This window comes from Primulina eburnea, chromosome 1, assembly GCF_022965805.1.
Source record: "Primulina eburnea isolate SZY01 chromosome 1, ASM2296580v1, whole genome shotgun sequence".
Taxonomy (NCBI): Eukaryota; Viridiplantae; Streptophyta; class Magnoliopsida; order Lamiales; family Gesneriaceae; genus Primulina; species Primulina eburnea.
Window position 1 is genome coordinate 25,752,127 of NC_133101.1, and position 8,908 is coordinate 25,761,034.

Consider the following 8,908-nt stretch of genomic DNA (forward strand, 5'->3'; position numbering starts at 1 on the left):
GACTTCTAATAATTATTTGAACTTAAATATAATTTCTCATAATTTTATTAAGCTTAAATCTAGACGTTTCCATTAATCCTTTAATTAACGTTTCGTACGACGATTAAATGCCGGATAAATCCAAAACTCATTATTTTGATCCGAAGCTTACCAAACTCCTAAACATATCTCAAAACATATTTATAAGCATTCCTAGACGTAAACTCGAGCTCATTTAATAACTTAACCGAATTGCTTTAAAACTTGGACCAGGTCCAGGTTTTAACCCGAATTGACTCGAAACTTAACCGAACTTTTTCCCCAACTTTTACCACACATAATACACTCATTTACAGCCTTAAAATCATCCAAACCAACCCTCTAAACCTTCGAGCATGACTCTGGACAGTGGCTGGAAAAAAATCAGCAATCCTCATTGGAACTCCTAGTCTCAAAAATTTGAAGGTCCACGTGAACCACATGCATGCAAGTTATTGAATTTCTTTGGTATTTAATTAAATTCCTTTAAAGCATTAAATGCATGTTTATTTCATTAATTTGTGTTTTAATTCATGAGTTATTTAAATTTCATGTATTAAGATTTTTAAGTTGCATTTCGCGCTCAAACGAGGAATGGAGACCGAGGAATTATCAGGAAAATTGTTTTATTACATGATTAATTTTTTTTATTAATATAAGGTGTTTTAAATGTATTTTTCAAGAAATGGGCTTTGTTGGGTATTTTTACCTGCCAGAGTATATTTTTAATCGGTACGCAAATTTTATAGATTTGAGGGACTTTTTGAGGACTCGGGCAATAATTTCAAAAACTTACCTTAATGAAATATTTTTCGGAAGTGTGTTTAGGCTTGATAGGACTATTTTTAAGCTTAGTGGACTCAATACCTTCTTTAAAAATTTTAAATGCAATTAAGGGCCCATTATCTTATGTTTAACCCTTTAAATAATACCCTAAACTAAACCTAAACCTATTATACCTCAATCAGATGACCACCCCCTCCATTCTCCAACCTCCACCTTCGTTTCCAGCATTAAATTAGAGAGAAAAATTGGCTCCTCCATTTTTCTTCAATAAAAGTTCATCCTCGCTTCTCCGGTGACTCCCCGACGTGCAAATCTCCTCGTTTTCATTCATAATACATCAAGGCATGCCTATACTTTTGTTTGATTGACTACTCACTTCTTTCTCTCACATTGAAAATTTCACCAGTGAGCGGGAACCGGAAAAAGCATTGAAGAAGAGTTTGAAATCAAGATCAAAGTGGTACTTTTCAAAGTTTCACCTTGGGTGCGCATAAATATAAAGAAAATCAAAAATCTCTTCATACACGCTGATAATATGTAGATATTTACATGTTTGCATGAAAAATTGCATGAGTCACATTGTGGTTACGTTTTTATACATGTTGACATGAATCTTGCATTTCTTTTCTTGCCTTATTCACGGTTTCTTGCTTTTGTACGAAGGGATACCAATTTTCTGTTGATAAGGGCTGTACACGTCAATTAAGAGGGGGACATAAGGCTGGAGTCGAAGTTTTGTGGGTTTTAGGAGAGGGCCGATCGATATCTTGAGTCTTCGGGTGAAATTTTTGTGTCACGAAACCGTAGCCCTCTGTTAATTTGAATTCTGAGACTTATAGGTTGGTTTTCTAGAAAAGTTTTCAACACATAATTTGTAGCACTCTTTGTTATCTTCGATTAGATAGCAATTTGTAATTTTCTGATAAGAAATGAAGGAGATATTATTTTTATCGTAAACTTGCTCAAGCTGTGAAATTTCTATGTCACAAAAACCGTCACCCTCTGTTATTTCAAATTCTGCAACTTATAGGTTGGTTTTCTGGAAATGTGTTCAACACATGATTTGTACCACTCTTTGTTGTCTTCGTTCGATAGCAAATTCGTAATTTTCTGATAAGAAACGAGTGAGATATGAATTTTATCATAAACCTGCTCAAGCTATGAAATAACTATGTCACAAAACCTGTCACCCTCTGTTATTTCAAATTCTGAAACTTATATGTTTGTTTTCTGGAAATTTGTTCAACACATGATTTGTAGAACTCTTTGTTATCTTCTATTCAATAGAAAAATAGTAATTTTCTATTGAGAAACAAGGGAGTTATGATTTTTATCGTAAACCTGCTCGAGCTATGAAATTTTTGTGTCACAAAACCCGTCACCCTTTGTTATTTCAAATTATTCTACTTGTAGGTTGGTTTTCTGGAAATGTGTTCAACATATGATTTGTAGCACTCTGTGTATCTTCTATTCGATAGCAAATTCGTAATTTTCTGATAAGAATCGAGGGAGATATGATTATTATCGTAAAATCGCTCAAGATGTGAAATTTGTGTGCATACACTGGAGATTTCCAGCAAACTTTGGGCATGTTTCGTGGGTCATAAGTGGTCTAGAATGGGTGGTTTATAGGCTGGTCATGTAGGTTTAAGTCACGGTTTAAGTTTGGAAAATTTTGGTTAAGTTTCGGGTTGATTCAGGCTAAAACTGGGACCCCGGTCCAAGTTTTAAAAGGAATCGTTTAGGTTTTGAAGCGGGCTCGAGTTTACCTCTAAGAAATACTTTTAAATATGTTTTGGGATGTTTTAAGGAGTTAGGTAAGCTTTAGCTCGAAATTTAGAGGTCCAGGGGTAAAATGGTCATTTTGGGTTTCCAGGGGTAAAATGATCATTTTGGGTTTACAGGGGCAAAATGGTCATTTTTCACCCAGGGTGATATTTTATTCATGGCAACGCCCTGAGCACAAATTTAGCATGTTTTAAATGTTTATGCATCATGATCCCGATTTTTACGAATTTATGACATGTACAGTGCATGCTTAGTTTTAAGGAAAAATTTGCATATGTTCATGATTTTGATAAGTGGTGAAAATGACGATGTTTTGAATGATGAGAATTAGTTGTGGCTATCAAATTATATGTAAATGCTTAAGACGTATATGTAAATGATGATGATGAGACCTAGGCACAGTGGATGGGTAATCCTGTCATTGATGTCTGACAGCTGCCGGGTACCGCGGTTCTATGTATGATGGATCCATCGTAAATTATGAATGATGTACAATAGTCACAATTAATGAACTGAATTCGCTAAAGGAATGATGAATGATGAACGATGATTTATGATGAGGTGTTTGTCACGTAAGGATTTCATATGACACGTTTATACTACGCTTTTAAAGTGCATGAAAGGTATGTTGATTACTATATATTTTCATTGTTGTGTGCTATGTATATGTACTTGTTATTTTTCGTACCGGTGTGTTGAGTCTTTAGACTCACTAGGCGTGTGTAATGCAGGTTAGCATGTTTTTAGGGGACAAGAGGTGTCGAACTCTGAGTTGGCAAGATTGGATGTGCGTGCACGACCCGAGGACCACATTTCTCCCACACATGATGTTTTTATGAGTTTGAGAGAGCATGATCATTTTTATACACTGGTTATTATACGCTATTGATTTTGAGGATTTTTACTCGTTTATGTTATGCATATTTTGTTGGATGGGCCTGTCCATTTTAAACTGCTGTATTTTTACTGTCAAATATTTACGATTATTTTTAAATGATATATTTTTCAGTAGAGTTGCATGCATGCAAAATATTTAAGCGCAGATTTCGAAAATGTGAGCTTTTAAAAAAAATCTGCATTTTAAATAAGTAGATGTTTCAACAGTCCTACCTCCAGCACGCCCAAAAGGTGTAGTCATCAGAGAGTTGGTGAACACAAATGGTTCAGCTCTGGACTTGCCACATGCCCTAACTGATCCGAAGGGCAAGGCAAAGATGATTGAAGAATCGCAACCCAGTAATTCCATTCAGACTCAAATCGACATCATTATGGAAGCCATTAATGAGCATGCGGAGCTGAAGATCGAGCATTATGATGAGTGGGTCAACTTCATAACAATTACACTAGCAATTGAAAAAGAAGAAAGTTCTGCAACATTTCATCTCCTTGGAATCAGCTGTCATGAAGGCTGTCAAAGCCACCATAATCGCCTAAGCCATGGAGAGAAGATCGTACTTCTTTGATCTTATGAGAATCAAGACGCTGACTGAGGTGACAGCTTAACTGAATTAAAATTATGATCTAGCTGGTCCTACTGCCTATGAAGATAGAGCAGTTTTTCAACAACTGGACTCTGATCTCATCTCCCTCCTGACGAAAGTGAAGAATTGAGAGATGAGACAACAACCACATATTCCAGAACAGGCCATCTTTTCAAGATCAACCGAGGAAAAAATTCCAATTGAATCAGCTGAGGAGGACATTCCAACTGAAACAGCAGAAGAGCAGATGATAGCTCCAGCTGAATCCGAGTCAGTTGTGGTCCAACCAGTTGAACTGGTTTCAGAAGTACCTCCTCCACTCCCCACCGATGAACAAACCTCCTTGTCCGCAGCCTTGATTATCCTACCGGTTTCTGAACCAACAACACAGCCATCTACATATATAGAAGAAGATCTGATATTAGCAAATGTAGATTATCTGCTAGTTGTTGAGGACATTCAAATGGAATACAAAGATGATTCAGCTGCTGATGAAGTTGTTGAAACTACTGAAGATCAGAAATTATATCAACAACAGAGGCGGAAGTTCAAACTGAAGTGGTTCAGTTATCAACTAAACAAATTATTACTGCCACAGTCCAGGAACCATCAACCGCACTAGTATTTCCATCAACAAACCTGATTCTTCATGAGACTTTCTTTATGTCTAAAGCCACTCTTCAATTGTTCACTTCTCAGAAGACTGCTAAGGCATCTAGCTCTGCATCTGATCAACATGATCAACCTCTCAGTCAATCATTTTAAGAAGCAACAGTAGAAGAACTAGCAGATGATATAGACCAAGATATTGCCCCAGACTAGCTCTGTAGTGGAATTTTCTCAAAAGAGAGGGGAAAGAAAAAGCTCCTACTGAAGCATTCTCCCCTGAAATAATCTCAGTGTCCTGAGTCAGTTGTTAGTCTGAAGATTGTATTTTCTGTTTTGAAACGTTTGTATGAATCTGTACTTACCTCTTTCAAAATCAATAAAATAATTATTCCTAATATGTGCGTATCTGTATATTATTTTATCTACAATCAGTTTTGTTCTCTATCATTGGTTCAAGATATCTAAGTTTTGTCTAACACCGAAAAAGAAAAAATTGTTGGAATATTATAAGTTTCAGAATTTGACAAGTTAATCCGTAAGAGAATGGAAGAATCAAATTGATCAAGCAAATCGAGTAATCGTAATTGAAGACTTCGTTTGAACTGAACTAGAAAAACCTCATCAACTAAAGTATTCGTAACTGAAAAGACATCAGTTAGAACTGATAATATCCAGCTGAACTGATCGGTTGACTCTTAATTAGTTGGCCACGTCATCAGTTGAAGTATCAGAAGACAGATTGACAAATCGTACCAAAGCAGAACAGAACAGTCTGAATACCTCGTACTACTGTCAAATAAAGTAACTAGACGGCATTTCAACGGATATGTGTTATTAAATGCATTCAACCTGACCGTTGGGATCAAAAACTATATATAGCTAATCGAATCATTTGAAGAAGGCTAGTGAAACACACGGAACAATCAAACCACAATCTTCAATTAGTTGTGATACATTTCTCGAGTATTTTCTCAGTTTACAAATCGCACACTCAATCTCTAAATTCATTGTATTTATTCGTAGCATTCAGGTTATCGGTTAGAGCTATTCAATTAATCATTTATAAGTGTTGATAGACTAAGAGTTTCAGTTTGGCAGTGTATAAGACCAGATGAAGTGGATTATTACAATCTTTTGTAATATATCAAAGTCTTTAAGTAAAATCATATCATCGTGATAGAAGGGATGACGTAGGAGTATTTGAAGTCTTCGAACATCCATAAAAATTTGTGTGTTCATTTCAGTTATACTGTCAGTTTTACATTACACCATCCTTCAGTATTTAGTCTATATTTCAGTCTAATTTCGCAATTTTACCAGTTGATTGAATTATATAGATAAATAAGATTTTAGGATAAGTTCCTCAAAGAGCTGATTCATACTTGAAAAACGAATCAAAAATCACAAGTATTTATTCAACAATCCTTTTTTATGAACACTTAAACTACCTTAACCAATCATATCATTACCACCATTGGAATATCTTCTATCTTGAGCTTGATTTGTTCTTCGACTTCGTCCGCTACATAAACTTCCTTACCAGACTTCATGGCTTTCCACGTCTGGGAAGCAGAAAAAATGGATTTTTGTTCCTTGTCTTACCATAGTATATGATTTCTTCTTAGTTCGGGTTTCAAAGTTTGACATTCTTGTAACGAAAATTTACTATTGCATGATTCATAGCTAACCAATCTATTCCCTGAATAACATCGAACTCCACCATGTTGAGTTAATCAACTCAGCTTGAAATGTGTGTTCGTTGATACATACTTGCAGTTTCTGTTCACTTTATGTGTTTCAGATGTTTTACTCGTGAGAGTGGCTGATCCAAAAGATTCAACAAATATCTCAGGACTAAGTTCTAACTTTGAGTGGTTCTCTTAGATATAAACGAATAAGTGACACCACAATCAAACAATACATAGGTTGACATTATATCTCACCGCAACAGGGCCATAACAAATCAAATATCAAAGTTCAAAAATTTCTTTACCATTTCAAATGCAAATCATAACAGCGCCTTCAAATAATTTCAAACATGCTTTTAATTATAACGATTTATTAAAGCGAAGCAAATGTGGGAACCCGGACGTTAATTCATTTCTTAATCGTTCTTGGGAATAATTGGATCAATTTAATATACTGGGTCTAAAAAATATTTTAAAATACAAGTGCGGAACATAATAAAATCAATCTGATATAAATATCAACATAAAAGTACAAGTTTTGTACAATTACATTAAAATAAAACCAGGGTTCAACTACTATATGTCAAGTGCTGAAGCATATTCTACTTCTGGGTCCGAATCACCACGCTAACTATAATCTCTCATCCTCTTCTTGACTCTGATCCTGTCCCACCTGTTGTCATGCACACATACAAACACAACAACAGCCGGATAACTCCGATGAGAAAAACATTCCCAGTATAAACAACGTGTACATGCAATCATATCACAAATATAAAAGCATGAAACAGATATCAATAACATGTATCAAAATCTGAAAGACATGAATCGATATAAAACTGTAAATCAAACCAGTGACTCATCATCTCAGACTCGACTCATCTCTAATCTAGTGATCCCGGTTTGAATAAGAACGTAACAAATCTCCCACTTACTCTCCCGTTCGGGGTGGCGGTACATTCCTATTCCTGGACTTTGGTCCTTTCTATCGAATCTCCGCAATAGAAGGCGGTCTACTTCTACGCAACATCGATATAACCAAACGTTCAGTGTCTTGGCAATCTCAGCCGAAGATTTGGCATATCCGCCAAATACTAGGCACATCCGCCTTGGCACTTCTGCCAATGACTAGGCACATCTGCCTATGACTCTTTCTCGATATCTATCTTCTTTTCTTTACTTTTCTATAAATCAATAGAATAAGCATAAACATTCAAAGAATACAAAGGTATTAAACAATACAAATAAGTATTTGATTTAGGGAAACTCAAGTCAAGTCTAACTCGAGTGTTATCTCCCGGATCAACATTGATTTATACATTTCTCTTGTCGATCTGACGAAGTCGAAGTCTCGAATTCGAATCTGGCAATGACAATATTGAGGAGTACAATATCAATATACCACTCAAATCAATACTGTATATAATCAGAACTCATCTAATTTTGTTTCAACGGCATAACTGTACAATCTCAAGATACTCAGGAATACAAATATCAATAAATATCAATCTCAACTCATATTCGATCGACAAACATAATCTGATCTCAAATCTGTATAATCTCAACCGAATCAAATCTGATAAATCATAACAATTTCATACGGTATTTGTTCTTCAATCCGGTTTCGATTATACGATGTCTAATATCGCAAGAACACTATATATGAATCGTATCTGATTCCTTCAATATCATATTTTTTAATCATATAAAAAACATAAGAAACTTACGTCTTGTCGAAGCATGTAACGAGAGGAACACGGAAATATGTTCGGATCTAAATTCTGACGGACGGATTTTGCGCAAATCAAATTTTGGTCTTCGAAGGAACTCACATCTTCTCTGGATCCTTTCTCGTTCTCTCTTGCTGATCATTATGAGGAATTGCAACATTTATATATCTCAATGCATGGTAAGGGGCAAGTGGCTTCATGTATGTACTACACGTCTCGCGCATATGCGCAAGACATGCTGTCTCGGCGCGTGTATTCTCGACAGCTCGCGCATATGCGCACACCATTGCCACGCATATGCGCGAGACCTACTGTCTCGGCAACACATGCTCGCGCATATGCGCGCACACCCTTCGCGCATATGAGCGAGGTTCTCTGCTTGCCTCGCGCATATGCGCCCTGCTCGGTCGCGCATATGCGCGAGGGGTTCAGTCCTCGCACATAATTCAAGTCTTCTCTCGTCTTTTTCGGTCTGATCCTTTCCGTCAATAATCACATCAATTATCAATAAATCATTTCAGATTACAATAACAAAATTCTCGGGCATTACAACAAAACAAACAAATAATATATCAAATTGAATGAATATATCATGTCGATCGTATTTTCAAATACATATGTATTGTATTTTCAAATATATATATATATATATATATAAAGGGACAAAACTTTATATAGACAAGACAATGTGATAATATATAATATTGTGTAAATGTTAAAATCATTATTTAAAAATTTATTTTGCGAATTCATGTTAGTCATGCGGTGGCATGACTAACATGAATTCGCAAAATAAATTTTTAAATAA